The following is a 17,972-nucleotide window of genomic DNA, read 5'->3' as shown; positions in this document are numbered from 1 at the left end:
ACATGAGACACTGACTGCACAGTAGCCCATGACTACTGCGCAGTCATGCAGTAGTCATGCACGCAGTCATTGCATGGCAGGAAGCATGATGTGACACTACTGTGCAGTGGTCACGAGCTAGTGCACAGTTAGCATCTTGTTAGCACTTGTTTATACAAGTAATGGCTGCGCAGTCAGTGTCTGATGTAGATCCGGCCACTGGGCACATCTACACATGTGCTTTACTACAGAGTTGACTAATTAGCTCCATAATAAAGCATCATATGTGCTGGTATAAGCACACAGTAAATTAATTAACTCCATCATAAGATACTACTGTCAGCAATGGTGCTGTCTGATGGCAGAGTAATTAACTGCTGTCAAATGCTTGTGTGGATGGTGCCCACCAGGCACAAATTGCATCTGGTCAGCTAAGGCAGTTGGGGGCCAGACCCCTAGCTCCTGCCAACCCCTTTGCCACCTGAGGTCAGAGCCTGTATCCCCTGCCAGTCCAGGGCAGCTCTGCCTCAGCAGAGCTGCCAGTTCCAGGCACAAACTGCTCTGGACTTTATCGCATTGCCTTAATAGTACGTGTAGATGCACCAACTGTGTAAAAAAGTACTTTCTTTTGTTTGCTGTAAACTGCCTCAGTGGGAGCCCCTAGTTCTTGTTTTCTGGAACTTCATAAATAACAGTTCCCTATTTACTTTATTCATACCCTTCATGGTGTTATACATTTCTATCATATTCCCCCTGAGCCTTCTCTTTTAATAAATTTCATAGATTTCATAGACATTAGGGCTGGAAGGAACCCTGTGAGATCATCGGGTCCAGCCCCCTCACAAGGGGCAGGAAGTCAGCTGGGATCAATCTTACCCCACCAAGATAAGCATCCAAGCATTTCTTAAAGGTATCCAGAGTAGGTGTTTGCACTACTTCTGGAGGGAGTCTATTCCAGACTCTGGAGACTCAGACAGTAAAGAAGTTTTTCCTTATGTCCAGTCTAAAACGGTCTTCCAGCAGTTTGTGACCATTAGACCTTGTCTTCCCTTGGGGTGCCCTGGTGAACAGATGTTCTCCTAGTTCCTGATGCACACCCCTTATATATTTATAGGCTGCCACCTATAAGTCACCCCTGAGCCTTTGCTTCTCCAAGCTGAAGAATCCCATGCCTCTCAGTCTCTCCTCATAAGGCATGTTCTCTTGACCTCTAATCGTGCACGTGGCTCTCCTCTGGACTCTCTCAAGCTTCTCCACATTCTTTCTACAGTGTTGGGGCCCAAGGCTGAGTAAAGCAGGAGGATGACTTCTTGGGTCTTGTTTGAGATGCATCAGTAGATGCAAGCCAGAGTTTTATTTGCTTTGCCAGCTGCAGCATCACATTGGTGGTTCATGTTCATCTTGTGGTCAATCATGACCCCCAGGTCTGTTTCAGTCATGGTGCTAGTGAATGTAGCACTGCCAAACCTATAAATATGATGTGGGGTTTTTCTCCCAGGGTGAAGCACCTTTCATTTCTCCATATTGAATGTCATCAGGTTTTGATCTGCCCACCTTGTGAGCCAGGTCGGCCTGAATTGCCATGACCCCTCCTATACAAGGTATAGCCAACAATACCTGTGTTCTATGGTCCAGTCATAGGTGGAATCCCACCAGGTCTCTATTGTCCCTATGAGATCATATTCATTTTGACTTAGCAGAAGGGCCAGTTCCTCCTGTTTGTTCCCCATGATCCTGGCATTTGTGTACAGGCAGCTACGCCTGCCAAAAGAAGCCTTGGGTTTCCCTGTCCTCTTAGAAGAGTCCTGTCTTTGGGCTGGGGTAGGAGTGAGTTCCCTTGTGTTACCTGACCTGCTGATTCTGTGGTTGTCACTTCCAAGGCTTGCACTTCCAAGGCTTGCACTGGTGATTGTCCACCCATCCCCCAGCAATCTTAGTTTAAAGCCCTGTCAATCAGGTCAGCCATTCTGTCCTAGAAGAACTTCTTTCCCATTGGAATGAGGTGGAAGCCATCCCTCCCCCACAAACTGCTGCCTCTCTCTCTGAAGTGTGGACAGTGATCAAAGAAACCAAAGACTTTGTGATAGCACCAACACCGCAGTCTTCTATTGACTTCTTCAATACGTCTCTCCCTCCTGTGCCCGTGACCTGTAACCAGAAGAATTGAGAAGAAAACTACTTGTGCCTTCAACCCTCTGAGCCCAGTCCCCAGAGCCCCATAGTCACTCATGACCTGGCCAGGTTTGCTCTGAGCCGTGTCATTCATGCCCACATGGATGAGGAACATGGGATAGTGATGAGAGGGCCAGATGCATTTAGGAATCTTCTCTGCCACATCCTGGATATGGGCCCCTGGGAGGCAGCAGACCTCATGGGCTGGGGGTCAGTATGGCAGATCACTCCTTCTGTCCCTCTCAGAAGGGACTCTCCCCCCATGACCATCCTGTGTCTCTTCTTAGGGGTGGCAGGTAGCTGCCTCTCCTCATCCAGAGCCAGTGCTTCTGCTAATGTTTCTGCTGGTGGTGTGAGAGATGCATACCTGTTGCTCAGTTCCAATGGAGGAGTGGCCCTGTTACTGTGCGTCTTGGGACACAAGGCAACCATCTTCCAAGCATCCCCCAGGTGCAGCTCCTGGTTGATCTTCCTGTTCACACAGATTTCACACAGACATTAGGGCTGGAAGGGACCTCAGAAGATCATCAAATCCAGCCCCCTGCCCCAGGGGCAGGAAGTCAGCTGTGATCACAGGATCCCAGCAAGATAAACATCCAATTTTTTCTTGAAGGTGTTCAGAGTAGGTGCTTGACCCACCTCTGATGGCAAGCTATTCCAGACCTTGGGGGCTCAGACAGTAAAGAAAGTCTTCCTTACGTCCAGCCTGAAACCATCTTGCAAGAGTTTTTAACCATTCAACCTTGTCATCCCTTGGGCGACTCTGGTGAACAATCGTTCCCCCAGAACCTGGTGAACACCCCTGATAAACTTATAGGTGGCCATCAGGTAGTCCCATAGCTCTCAGCCTGCCATCATAAGGTCTGTTTTCCTGACCTCTGATCATGCGAGTGGCTCTTCTCTGCACTCTCTCAAGCTTCTCCACATCCTTTTTGAATTGTGGAGACTAAAACTGGATGCAGTACTCCAGCTGCGGCCTCACCAAGGCTGAGTACAATGGAAGAATGACGTCCCGGGATTTGCTTGAGAAGTATCTATGGATGCAAGCCAGTGTTTTGCTCACTTTACTAGCTGCAGCATCATATTGAAGGCTCATGTTCATCTGTGATCAATCATGACCCCCAAGTCCCTTTCATCTGTAGTGCTAGCCAGCGTAGCACTGCCGAGCTTATAAGGATGCTGTAGGTTTTTCTTCCCAAGGTGGAGAACCTTGCATTTTTTCATTGCTAAACACCATCAGGTTCTTGTCCACCCATTTCCTGAGCCTGTCAAGGTCAGCCTGGATCACCCTCCTGTCCTCAGGTGTGGATGCTTTACCCCAGAGTTTGGTATCATTGGTGAACTTGGCCAGTCTGCTTCTGACTCCAATGTCTATATCATTAATGAAGAGGATGAAAAATATAGGCCCAAAGACAGAGCCTTGAGGGACCCCACTGGTCACAGCGCACCACGACAATTGACTTTCATCAACCACCACCCTCTGGGTCCTACCACGGAGCCAATTCCCTAGCCAGTGGATCGTGGTGGATCTGAGGCCGCAGTTGGCCAGTTTTGCCAAGAGGAGATCATGGGATACCAGATCAAAGGCTTTTTTTAAGTCAAGATATACAACATCAATCTCCTCTCCCTTATCCAGGTGACAGGTCACCTGGTCGTAAACGGAAATGAGATTGGTCAAGCAAGACCTACCTGCAACAAACCAATGCTGGCTATCCCTCAGGATGTTGTCATTGGCCAGTTCATTGCAGATGGCCTCTTTGATGATTTTTTCTAAGACCTTCCCCAGGATAGAGGTCAGGCTGATGGGCCTGAAGTTTGCTGGATCCACTTTCCTCCCTTTCTTGAAGATAGGCACCACATTGGCCTGAACTCTCTAAGATCCATGCCAGGGGCTGAGCTATGATGCTAGCCAGCTCCTTGAGTACCCTGGGGTGTAAACCATCAGGGCCAGCTGACTTGAAGGTGTCCAGTCTCTCAAGGTGTTCCTTCATGAGGTCAGCATTGATGGGGGGCAAGGAATCTCCCTTACCCGGGCCTCGCTATCCCGTAATGGGCAGGAGCAACCCATGGGACTGATGAAAAACCGACGCAAAGTACCCATTTAGTAGGTTGGCTTTTTCCATGGCGTCGGTTGTCAGTTCTCCCTTCTAGTTTAGCGGGGTCCAACGTTGCCCTTGCTTTTCCTCTGGCTCCCCATGTATCTAAAAAAGGACTTTTTATCATCCTTGATACTTGTAGGTAGTTGGAGTTCAGTCGCAGCCTTGGCTTTCCTTGTTCGCTCCCTGCAGGACCAGAACATTGCAGTCCTCCATTCTTTGTAGGTCTTTCTTTTTAGCTGCAGGAGGTCCGCTAGTTCCCTGGAGAGCCAAGTGGGCTGCTGTACCCTTTTGCTACCTTTCCTCCGAGATGGAATGGCATTAACTTGTGTATCAAGAATCGCTCCCTTGAGGAGCAACCACTCTTCCTGAACTCCCCTGCCCTTTGGGTCATGGTCCCTTAGGGCCTCACTGACAAGCCTCCTGAGCTTGTCAAAGACAGCTTTCCTGAAGTTGAGGACTTCTGTATTGCTGACTGTCTTGCTAGCTTTACGGCAGATGGTGAAGGTGATCAGCTCGTGGTCACTGTCACCCATCTTCCCAGTGATTGTTAGATCACCAACTAGTTCATCCCCAGTTGCCAGTACCAGGTTGAGCAGCGCTTTACCTCTCATTGGCCCGTAGACCTCTTGTGTCAGATAGAGGTCATCCGTGCACAAGAGGAAGCTTTGCAACCACTCAGATTTAGCTGAGTGCTCTTCCCACGAGATGTCTGGGTACTTGAAGTCTCCCATGACAACCATGGACCTGGAGCATGCGGCCTCAGCCAATTCCTTGGCGAACTCCTGGTCAAGCTCTTGACTTTGGGTGGGAGGTCTGTAGTAGACTCCCACCATTGTGTCCCCTGTGCCATGTTCCCCACAGATTTTAACCCAGAGGGTCTCCAGATGTCCAACCTGGTCGCCAGTGTCAGCTAGCAGGGACACGTAGCTCTCCTTGACATAGAGAGCTATACCCCTGTCCCTTTTATCTACTCGATCTTACCTGTACAGGGTATATACCTGTGGTCCAGTCATGGGTGGAGTCCCACCAGGTCTCCGTTATCCCTATGACATCATAATTATTTGCGTTAAGCAGGAGGACAAGTTTCTCTTGTTTATTCCCCAAGCTCCTGGCATTTGTGTACAGGCAGGCAAGTGTCCCCTTGGGGGCCCTTGCCTTGCCTACCAGTTGTTCCAGGGCTGGGGCAGCGGTGGGCCCCCGTAAGCACCTTGGCCTGCTGGCTTTGCAAGTGTTGCTCAGCGGGCCAGCAGTGGTGGTAGTCCCCCTGTCCCTTGGCAAGCTTAGTTTAAAGCCCAGTGGAGCAGGTCAGCTAGTCTGTTGTCCATCTTCACATAATCGGGCATCTGTGCTCTTTTCTCTGCATTCTTCAGGATGAGAGGCTGACTGTAGTAGTCATCAATCTCCTTCTTGTGGGCCCTGATGGAACAAAGTCTGCCTACGTGGGCCTGGAGCTCATTCACCTGGGACTCCAGGGACCTCACTAAGGAGCATACACTACAGGTGGAGGTGACCTTGCTCCCATTCCCAGTTGCTAGCAGCCATGCCAGGCAAACCCCACAGCCGAGTCAGGGGCTCCATCTGGGTAGAGGCCAGAACCATGGGCACAAAGTCTGCCTACTTGGGCCTGAAGCTCATTCACCTGGGACTCCAGGGACCTCAGGAGGTGCTACTTCAGGAGGCGCTACTTCACTGGAGGTGCTACTTACATCAGGTGGCATTACTTCACTGTCAGGGTGGCTAGGCTTCTACCCTGGGGGTCTTTAAGAGGAGGCTAGATGAACACCTTGCTGGGGTCGTTTGACCCCAGTACTCTTTCCTGTCATGGCAGGGGGGCGGACTTGATGATCTGCTCAGGTCCCTTCAGACCCTACCAACTATAAAACTATGAAACCTCACTAAGGAGCATGCACCACAGGTGGAAGTGACCTTGCTCCCATTCCCAGTTGCTGGCAGCCATGCCAGGCAACCCCCACAGCCCAGAGTCAGGGGCTCCGTCTGGGTAGAGGCCAGAACCATGGGTTCTGTTCGGGTGAAGGCATCAGTGGTACAAGGGAAGGGAGCACTAGTTGGGGCCGAGGCGGCAAGTCATGGGGCATGACGCGTCCCCACCATCACATGGTAATAGGCTATGCTACTACCCATGAACTGGCCTAGGAACTGGCCTGCAAACTGCTTCCCATTTGCAGTCCCTGTTCACTGGTTTCCTGGTCACAATCTCCTTGGTCACCTGGGTAGTCTTCTTTTATACCCTTCTGGGCCTGGGCTGACTCATCTCCCTTGTTAGAGCTTCTGTCAGGGCCAGGCAGCAATCACTCAGCAATCACTCAGCAATCAGCAATTCCTCAACAATCAGCAATCACTGAGCAGTCAGCAGAAGAGTTTCAAAACTGAAGAGTTTTCAAGAGAGCTTTTTCATGTTCTCCTAGTACAGCAACTATTGTATACCTCTCATCATCTTTATTGCCCTTTGTGTACCTTTTCCATTTCCATTACAGCCTTTCTAACATGTAGAAACCAAAACTACATATAGTATTTCAGAAATGGGTGCACCATGGATTTATGCAGTCACATAATGTTCTTTGCTTTGTTTTCAGTTCTCTTTTTAATGATGCCCAACTTTTTTATTGGCTTTTTCTATCACTGCCGCACATAGAGCCAATGCACATGGAGAAATATCTACAATTACTCTGTGGTCTTATTTCTGAGTCATAACAACTAGTTCAGAACTCAGCATTGTATATATATAGTTCAGGTTATTTTTCCTTGTGTACATCACTGCACTTGTCTATATTGAAGTTCATCAGCCACTTCATTGCCCACTCACTCAGTTTTGTTGAGTGGGTAATGCAGTGGCTGATGAACTTCACTTTTGCCTGCAACTCCTTACCCATATTTTGGATTTTGACTGTATTAAGTAAGTTACTATCCTATGCAAAATTTATGATTTCACTGTGCATCTCTTTTCCGTGTCATTTATACAAATATTGAATAAAACCAGGCCCAACACAGACCACTGGGGAGACTCCACTCTTGCCCTTCTACTCCTAACTTTTCATTTCTAAACTAAGATCTGATTGCAGCCTGTTAGAATATTTCCAAGCTCATTTTCAAGTGCAGCAAATTGTCAGGGATAGTGAAGATTAAGTGACCTTTCATGTGATTGTTGGGATGAGAATGGAAACCCTGAACCAAAATCCTTTTCCAAACAGAAGTAATTAAGTAACAGAACTGCATTTTATAGACAAAGAAACAGGCTCCCATGTGACTCAAGTTCCAGCTTTGCCAGGGGCTGCATTCTCTCTGGCCCCCTATACAGCACTCATCAATATCTAGGGGTGACTTGGGTTAGTCTGAGAAAATATCTGACCTAAGTCAGACTTCTGTTTTATCCTCCTTTCTTTCTATGAAATTTGACTTTTACTGAATCTCTTGCTGAAGTCTAGAAAAAATATTTTTGCTTGTCAGGATTTCTATATTTCTGTATAGTTTCTAGGGCTGTGTGAAGCTTCAGTAGCCATTTTGATTCAGAGGAGATTTGGCAGCCGATCCAAATCGAATCAAGAAATCCATTAAAAGGTCTGAATTGAATCAGAAGCCTCTGAATTGCTTTGGAGAGATTTGGAGAGTCAGAAGGCTTGTAGCAAACACCCCACTGCACCTCCTTGATTCCTGGTTTGGTGGAGCAGCTGGTGTTCCTGAAGGTGAACCTCCCACGGCTGGGGTTCCCCAAGCTCCACATGCAGGCGGAGTGAGTGCCACTCTCCTCACTCTGCCCCATATGCTTTTTTTATTTGCTTTCAGAAACTTGAGGTGCACTTTCATGGAAACCCCTGCACCACTCTGCCTGAAACCTGGCAGGCCTCATGCCTGCATGAGGGGCTACCATCCCTGCTGTTTTCATCCCACTCTGCCTTAACACACACAAGTGACACGAGTTTTGCTTTTGAGTTTGAGGTCCACTTTCACAGAAACCCCTGCACCTATCTCCTTGAAACTTGGTAGGCTTCATGCCCTCAGAAGGGGCTACTACCCCTGCTGTTTTCATCTGAATCTGCAAATAAATGACAACATTATGGGTATTTTAGTGATTCCCCATTATAGTCTATGGCTGAATCTCTGAATTGGCACCAAATCTTCAAATCTGAATTGACCGAATCAAACCGGGACAGTGATTCGCATCACCAAATCAAATCACTGTTCCTCTGAATCAGCTGAATCCAAATCTGAAGCAAATACTTGCTGCTTTGCACAGGCCTAATAGTTTCCTTCTGCTTCTCCATTCTTTGATGGGTAATGAGAAATAATGATGACCTGACAGGAACTGTTTCCTCTCCTTTGGAGCTTCTCTATATGCACATTCCCATAGTGTCTCTCCATACCCATAGAACATTCAAAACTCAGAGACTTTCTCCTACCAGGACCTACGTAGCATCACCCTTGCCTCTTTTCATAGTGCTCCCCAGTGCCATAAAGAGCTGAATGAGTTTCTTCCTTTTTTGTTCTGCTCAGTCTGTTGACTTGAAATGACATGTTTCTTCTAACCTACTCAGAGGCCTACTACACCTTGAAGATGTTTATCCTCAGGATCCAGGAAGGGGGATTTACCTGAAACCAACCCACTTTTCTCCTACTCTCCAGAGGAGGATGTTGTCCCTTCTCTGTACTTCCTTTGAACAAGCATCAAAAAATCTTCTCACCACTGCCCACGCACCTGACTGTGTTGCTACAGTGCTGGGCAGCACAATCCTACCTAAACAAAATCCCAAGGCATGGCCCCCAGTTAGAAGTATCTTCTAACAGCCACAATAAGACATATACTCCATCTTGGCAGAAATCATTTTAACATGGATTTTGGGGTCCAAACCTGAAAAATGGTATGATTGTTAACTCGGGTTTTAGACATTTTGTACAACTGGTTTAACAAATGACTTTGCATTCCTCTTTTGAAATATACTCAGTGGGCATGTTTATACAAAAAGCATTACTGCACTATTGCCCATTTCCTGCACAGTAAGCATGCGCATCTACACATGCGCATCTACACATGCGCATACCTACTACACAGTAAAAATCCCTAATCACAATTACATTTCCTACCTGCAAATGCAGGTAGAAATTTAATCACAATTAGTAACTGTGCAGTAATGCATGTGCAGATGTGACCCAGCAGCAAATTTGCTGCCAGGTCTGCCCAGCCATTGAAGGACTCCTGTCTGGGAGCCTCTCTTGATCCAAGGCTGGGCTGCCTCACTGGCAGCCCCTGCCTGCAGGTTATAAAAGCCTGCAGACATTTTGTGCCCTCGGGTACACATCACAGGCAGCCTGAGGGTTTTGCAGGTCCTATGTGTCCCCCAGGGCAGGCCACAGCCCAGCTGTGCCTGCCTCTCTAGAGACCTGCACTGCTGTTTGGCCCTGCACAGCCTGTTGGCTTCCTGGGCACTCCTGTCAGGCCAAGTGGGCACATAAGAGTTGCTGCAGGCTTCTGCAGCACCTAGCTAGCCTGTTAGCACCCCAGGGCTGCCTGCTTCTGGCAGCAGGGTCAGCAGCACCTGTGTGCTGCTCAGCCCCATCATCCTGCCCTGCACCTGCAGCTGCTGCAGGGCATAGCCTCTGCTGTGCAGCTGCCAGTCCCTTGCCGTACCCCTGAGCTAGGCACTGCTAGCAGCTCCCAGGGCTGGCAACAGAGGGACAGCCATGCAGGCACCCAGAGAGCCAGCTTGGGACCCAAGATGGCCTCCTCTTCCCTGCCCAGGTCTGCCCCCACCCATGTGTGCATGCCCATGCCCTCCACCCAGGGCCCCAGCTGGAGCCAGGAGGAGGTTGATGACCTACTTGTGTTCTGGGGTGATGCAGAGGTGCAGTTCAAATTTGAGCAGGCTGGATGCTCCAACATGTATATTTATAAGACTCTGTTAGGTGGGATGCGGGAGTGAGGGCACTCCCAGTTGGCATAGCAGTGTCATATCATATACAGGTCAAGGTCCTGCAAGCACAGTGGGTGGTCATGACCAACCACAACCATCCGTTCAGCCATGTCTGTAAGACTATGCCCTTTATGCAGCAGTTGACCAGCATTCTCATACCCCAGGACCCAGGCTGCAACTGTGTGATTTTTACCAGCACAGATGGCCTGCCCAAACCCCTGCCCCACCCTAACCCCCTCCAGTGACATTTTACTGGAGAAGGGGCCCTCAGGCATTGAGCATCCCATCCCACCCAGCTCCCTGGGTGTGCAGTCTACCAGCAGCTTGGGGAACCCTGGCCAGCACCTGCCTTGGCAGCTGCATAGCCCCAACTCTGCCACACGAAATGGCCAGCCATGTCACCACAAACTGTCAGCAGGACCAACTTCTCCCTTGGGGGGCCCCAGCTGGGTGTCTGCATGCCATGCACCGCAGGACCAGGACACCAGCTGCAGCTGCACACCACTGCCAATGGGGAGGACTGGACTGAGCCATCAGCCTCACCAGCCCTGGACATGTGGTAAGCCCTGCACTGGGAGTGGGGGGAATGTCGTCCCCACCCTGGGCCCCGGCCTCTGCCCCTGCCCCCACCCCCAGCTGTCCCACCCACACTCCCCTGGCCCTGGGTTACCCCCCCACACACACACACACACACACCACACAGAGAGGTGGGACATAGTGCAAAATTTTATTGAACAGCCCATACCCCCACAGCTGGGTGGCCACGGGCCTCTCACACACCAAGGAAGGCCTTGATGCTAGTGGTGATGTCCTCCTCAGCAGTGGGGGAAAGGGACATGTAGCATTGCCACCCATCATTCTTCAGGCACACTGCCCATGGCACATGCAGAGGGGGCACATTTGGGGCACAGTGGAGGCATGGTAGGTGGCTGGCCCTGGGGCACCTTCCCAGAGAGGCCCCCTGTGGGGAGGGTGGGGGCACAGCCAGTTCCTCATCCCAGTTGTCCAAGAGCTCCACATACCCTGAGCCTGGGCCTGCCTGGCTAATTTACCATGGTCCCTGGTCATCTGAGCACACCTGATGCCCAATATGAGGCTGGGCTGCGCATGGCCCCTGGAGCAGAGCATCTTATCTCTGAAATGTTACAAAATCTCACAAAAGGCTTCTGTCTCCTGCCTCTGCATCCAGCATCTGGATGTGGGAGAAAGGCCACAGAGCCCAGTGGGGATGCCAGGTTGGGGACAGCACTGCCCAGTGCCAGCTACCTTCAGATTGCACCCTCGTCCTCCAGCAGCTGGTGGCAGTGGCTGAGGAGTGGGAAGAGACTGAGCAGGCCTTCCAGGAGGAGGACTTGGCCTGGGAGAAGAGGTGGTGGGAGGAGACCCTGACCCACCAGGAGAGGTGCTGGGTGGAGGACATTGCCTAGGAGGAGGCCTTCTGGAGTGGGAGTGGCTCCAGATCCTCCAGGACCAGAATAGGATCCTGGGCTGGGCTGTGGAGGCCATGGATTATGACCATTGGGCCCTAAACACCATCCTGGGCCTGGTGGTCTCATGCATGTCTGCTGCTGCCTGGCCCTCATCTCTAGCCCCGGAAGTTCCCAATGTGTCGCAGCAAGCCACCACCTGGGCCAGGGAGGAGGTCCTCTGCTGCCTCCCATTCACAAGAGCCCCAGGTCCACCATCTCTTGGGGCCTTGGTGGGAGGGACCTACTAATGCTGATGCTCCTGCTGACAGGCCACGTCTGCGCACTGTACTTCCTCTGGCCAGGCCTTGTGGAACGGCCTCCCCAGTTGTGGCCTTGCCCACGCCAACAGGTGGCCCACATACCGGAAGTTGTGCCCGTGGCCAGCTTCAGCAGCACCAGGGCCAGGTGGGTGCCAGGAGGGAGGGCTGGGTGCATACCAGTGTCCTGGTCCTCCAGGTGGGGCTGGGCTGCTGGAGCAAGTCCCCAAACATGGCCTGGGTGAGCTGGAAGTTGTCCACCCACTGCTAATCATCCTAGGTTTGATGGACTGGGTGCTGCCACCAGCACTGGCTGGTGCGGTGGTCCTGGAGGTGGCAGGGCTGGAGGTCCATGAGGGTGACAGCAGCCCTGGCACTGGCCTCATGGAGCCAATTGTCAGCATCATTGGCAGTGGCAGCTGCATGACAGTAGCAGTCCTGGGAGGGCACACTGCATTTGGGAAGGTGATGGCTGGTCATGGGGGAGCTGGGCAAGGCGAGACGGCCGTGGGCCAGCCATTGGTTAGTGTGGCAGCCAGCGGGATCCTGGGACACTGCTCATTATTGCCAGGGCCACGGACTGGGACAGCCACCATGCAGGGAGGCAGGGTGGGCACAGACAAAGCTGCCGCGTGCTGCCGCTGCACTTCCCACACTGCTCCTGAGCACAGGAAGTTGCTGTCAGGAGAGCACAGAGCAGGGCTGCCTTTTAAAGAGGGCTGCAAGGCTCCCCCTGGTGGCCACAGGGGTGCATTGCAGGGCTGTGGGCACCTGGCAGCAAATTTGCTACCTAGTCCCTACACATGTCAACACCTACCCAGATTGCTTACAGCGCATGTTTTCCAATCCTTTACTCTTTTTTATGACTCTTCTTTGAACCTTGTCTGATTTTTAGATATCCTTCCTGAAGTGTAAAGACCAGAATTGGACAGAACAGGCAGGGTTCGAATTATACTTTGACTGGGGTAGGGGGAGGGGGCAGGGTGGGGCGGGTATGTAAAATAAATTGGACTGCCCATCACGATGCCCTAATAAAATCAGAGACCCCCCTCAGGTTATGATTTTCAAATCTTACAGGGGGGCTCCTATCTCTTAAGAGGGGGCTCAGTCCACCCCAAGCTCCCCCCGTAATTCAAACCCTGAGAACAGGCCAGTAGTACCATTGCCAAATCAAAAGGCAACAAGATTTCTACTCCTACTTTATGTTCCCCCTTTTTATTAATCCAAGGATCATATTAGCCCTTTACTACCACAGTGTTTTGCACCCAGTTTACCAAGTAATCCTGAGCACTGTGAATCAATGTCCTGCCCCCTTCATTATTTATGCACCACCCCCCCCAAGTCTGTGTGTCATTTGCAGGCTTTACTACGATTTTTTCATGGAATCTTAGAAAAATAGGGCAGAATGTGACAGCAGAGGTCACCTTGTCCAACCCCCTATTCAAGGCAGCGACATCCCTGTCTAAACCCCCCAGCTGTTTCTTTTTTATTTATCCTAGTCATGTTTTTTTTCCAGATCATTGATAAAATTGGTTAAGGGCAGACAACTAAAAACCAGTCACTGCAGACCTAGAAACAAGCTTATTGGATTCTGATTTCCAACAGCTGAAGTTAAGGCTATTCACATTTATAGGAAGAACCTGAGAATGAAGATTTACCATTTTTGGTAAAATAACAGCTTTACTCTTGGAATTACAGCTTGCTTGAAGCATAAGAAGCTAAATTGGAATGAAAAGTAATACATGGAGATGCCTCTTCATGAAAAATGTGGAATGTCTGTTAAACCTCTGTAAGAATAGACTGTTAAAATATTGGATGAAATAAAAGGAGATTTTGACTGAGCTGTATTTTGTTAGATGAAGAAAAGATGTTGTTAATAGAACAGATTAATCTGTAAAGTCAGTTGGCAAAGTAAAATGAGGGTGTTGAGATTTCAGCATGGTTTGTGGGGGCACAACAAAGTTATGGCTGTTTCTAAGATAGTACTTAGTTATAGTATGCCAGTGTGGTTAGTATAAAGTATGCAGAGTACAGATACATAATTTGCTTGAAGTGATGTGCTTACTGTGTTCTGCTCTTAGCTTTGTACGTCACATGCAGATAGTTTGATCATCCTGCTTGTCTACAACTTTTTTTTTCAGATTTTGATCATCTTGAGCTAAGAAATAAAAAGTGCTATTATATAAGGAAATTAAAAAAAAAAGATGGGAGGTTTGTTTACTCTAGTTAGTAACATATTAATCTCCTTAGCTCTGAGGCCCTGATTCAGCAAACTATTTAAACGTGTACTTCTCTTTAAGCATGAGTAATTCCACATGAGCAGTTAATATACCTACTCATATTCTCACAATTAAACACATGTTTGAGGAAATTGCTGAATCACTCCTGAAAAGGGGAAGTTTGAAATAAAACACTGGTCATCACTGCATTCACAACACTGGCCAAGTGATTAGAACAAACCAACACAATAGCATGGTGGCCAGAAGTACACTTCTAGGAAGTGGTTACTTCTTGAGTGTGCTGCCAGATTAATAAACCAATGAGAAAGAAAGATGTGTCATTATCAAAAGTTATATCTGTCAGGTCCTAAAATAATAAGCATATTAATCTTTGTAAGTTTGATAGTCACCTGTATTTATCTGTCATGGGTATTACTAAGGTGGCTTAGAAACTACAGATCCCATTAAAATGAGCATCCCTAGAAAGCTAAAGAATGTTTTCTTACTGGGGAATTCCAGGGAAGCTGCTCACAAAGTGATCTACAGAAGTACTGTCTAGCTAGCAGCCCACAGGCTGCATGCAGCCCCCGACACTCCCAGGTTGGGTGCTGCTCCCCTCATCGCTCCAGTAGCTACTGCTGGAGTCTTGGGGCTCCTTTCTGTGACTTCCACTCCCTGACCTGACCCCTGGGGATGGAACCAAGGGAGTCTGCCGCCAGATGGTCCAGGGAGATCCAGGGACCCTGTGTGGCACAGCATGGGACACTGGCAAGGTAGAGCAGTGTGCCTGTTCCATGGTGCAGTAGGAGAAACCCATATGCATACAGGGTGCAGGGACACTGAGACCATAAAGCATGGCGGGGGAGCATGTGCACCTGCAGTGCAGGAAAAGAGGGGCAGCATGCAACTCAGCAGGAGGTGTTTGGTCCCCAGCCACCAGAAGCTGGCTAGCCCTGGTCTACAGTTTACAGAAACAAGTTTTATCAATGACAACTGGAGTTCTTCAAGATGTGTTGTCCATTGCACATTCTACTGCAGGGAAGCATGTGCCTCAAGTACTTGAGCTCAGAGACTTTTTGTTATTGCAGTCCCTGTATGGTGTATGAGCCCTGTTTCTCCTCATACTCAGGAGGCATAAAGAGCAGTGCATGCCTCTCAGACCCTTTTCTCTCTATCACTAATTCCAAAAAGTATTAAGGATCCAAAGAAGGGAGGATGAATGGTGAGATGTGAAATGCATATATGACAGTACATCTTGAAAAACTCCACTTTCTGATAGTTATGGAATGGAAATGTAACCCACATGCTGTATATATACTTCAGCATCTGATAAGTTATTGTGGGCCAAAGAAGGGAGAAACACGGGGGGGAAATGATGTGGAATGTAGCTTGAAGTACCCCGTTGTTAGGGTACTTTGTTATGTTTAATACTTTGAAGTTGCACCTGCTTATAGTATTGTTTATATTTAGCCTTATTTAATCATTGCTTAAGTTTTGTCTTTATTACCTTTTTATTTTTATCATTGTGAGAAGTTTTTTTAACATAACATAGCAATGGCCTTGTTACCAGCTCCAGTTAACTGAACATAGTACTAACCAGCTGAATCAGAGGGATGAAAGGATTGGATCTATTAATGAAAGGTGATAAGGGAGACCAATGGACAATGCCCAAAGTAAGACACCGGAAAAAGGCCAGGTTAAGAGATGTACTTGTGATGGGTCCGTTAGACAAAAGAATATGCTGGCAGCATGCTGACCACAGAGAGACCAATCCAGAAGCAAAGAGTCATCAAAGGAGTGAAGTTGAATAAAAGCATAAAAGCGGGGCAGCAAGGAAGTTCAGAATAACTGAGGGATAAGACAGAATGTAGGCAGGGGAGACAAAATGTAGAGTAAAGGACAAATCTGTAGATTCAAGGTATAGACTGATATAATAACTATATCAATATCAAAGGATACCCATATAAGTTGTTAGGATGGAACTGGTATAGTGGCATTTTTATTTAGTGGTTCTTTGGCAATCCCTTGCAGTTGAGGATGGTTGTCTTTCCCAGTTGTCTTATCTGTATGTCCAAAGATGGCTGATGAGGCCTATTCAGGATCAACAGACTCTACTGCAGCTTGGACAGGTGTTTCCGTGCGGGGAAGGTGGTGCTGGATTCTTGATTTGGTCTGCAACACACTGTTTCTGTTGCTCCCACTTTTCCATCTCCTGTTGTTGTCATGAGGTTTCAAAGAACTGAGATCCCTGCATCAGACTTTTCCTTCATTTTGGGTGGTCCTGGGTGATAGTTTCCTGTGAGCTGACATCAATATTGTTTAGTGGTACAACTATAGCAAATCTGCTACCCTTCTAATCCCTGCTTTGTTCAGTGTTGAAGTTAGCCTCTGCAGGCTAAGCACCTCCTTACAGTGTGCATTAGTGTTTTTTATATTACATCCTCCTGGGTTGTTAATTGGGAACTATTACTGTTTACTTATCGTTTTATGTACTGACACTGTTTGCACCCTGTTGAATTGTTTCTGAAAAGTCTTGGAAGATGCAGTGATGGCTTGTCCTTCAGCAGAGAACTATGCAAAGATGCAAGAACAAGGGTAGTGTAATAGCTGTATAGGGTATAACGTGGCTTCAGCATCCTCCTAGTCTGTGGAGAACTGGGAATCAGACCCAGGTTGTTCATGATGAGTTGCAGGACTCTCAAGATTAAACAAATCAAGCTATTCTTTTCAATATTACATTCATGTTTCATTTTACGTCTAGTCATGTTTGACTACAATCACCTTTGCTCATTGTTGCTCACTGTTGCCCATCTGTTACACTAAACTTGTATTGAGGCATCTGATAAGTTGGCAGATGGCACCAGTGGCATAATGAAGATGGGGTGCTCAGGGCAACTATCGTGGTCACTAACCTTCTACAATACCAACACTGCAACATGGACAGCAGAATCCCTCTGGTTGTCACCTATAGCTCCCAGCTTCAACACACCATTTAATGACCCTCAAACTCCTTCCGGAAAATGATGACCTTCTCAAGATAGCCTTGGAAGACAAGCCTGTCCTGGCTTGTAGGTAGCATCCCCCACTTCAAGCATCTCTCAAGCAACAGTCTACCTAATTCCAATGCTCTCCAAGCTATCAAGCCTTGTTGCCCAGATGCCAGCTGTGCCCCATCATTATCACTAGACCAAACCACATGAAATATAACATTGGGGGTTCATTTACTTGCTCCTCTACCAACACTATGTATGCCATCATCTTCTAACAGTGCCCCTCTGCTGTCTACATCGACCAGACAGGACAATCCCTACATGAAAGAATGATTGATATAATTTTATATCAATTCCAGAAACATGCAAAAGCTTCTGTCAGAATCTTTTAAACTCCCTGGACATTCAATCACTGGCCTCAGTGTACCTATGCTTAAATAAAAATAACTTTAAAGACCAACTTGAACATGAATTTATGGAACCAGAAATCATACATAGGCTGGATTGTGTTATTATACATGGTCACATCAGAAATTCTAGGTTCTTATCGCATTACCTGGACTAGCTATGAACTTCAGCTGTTTATTCCTATGCCCCGTCAGCTGCAAACAGACATCACATTTATCCCAGGATAAACCATTTTATTCTGTGACAAGGCACAATCACACAGATGTCCATGCCTGTTGTCCTGGGATAAATCCTAAAAACGTTTCCTGGATAAAAGGTGGTAACAGTTTATCCCCAAATATTGCAAAGTATGTATGTACAGTTATCCCTGGATTGCATCATATCATTGAATCAATGGCAGAAAAATAGCACTGCATTCAGCCCCTCCTCACTAATTCCTGATTAAGAAGGCAATG

This window comes from Alligator sinensis, unplaced genomic scaffold, assembly GCF_000455745.1.
Source record: "Alligator sinensis unplaced genomic scaffold, ASM45574v1 scaffold636_1, whole genome shotgun sequence".
In the NCBI taxonomy this organism is placed as follows: Eukaryota; Metazoa; Chordata; order Crocodylia; family Alligatoridae; genus Alligator; species Alligator sinensis.
This window is presented reverse-complemented; position numbering follows the sequence as displayed.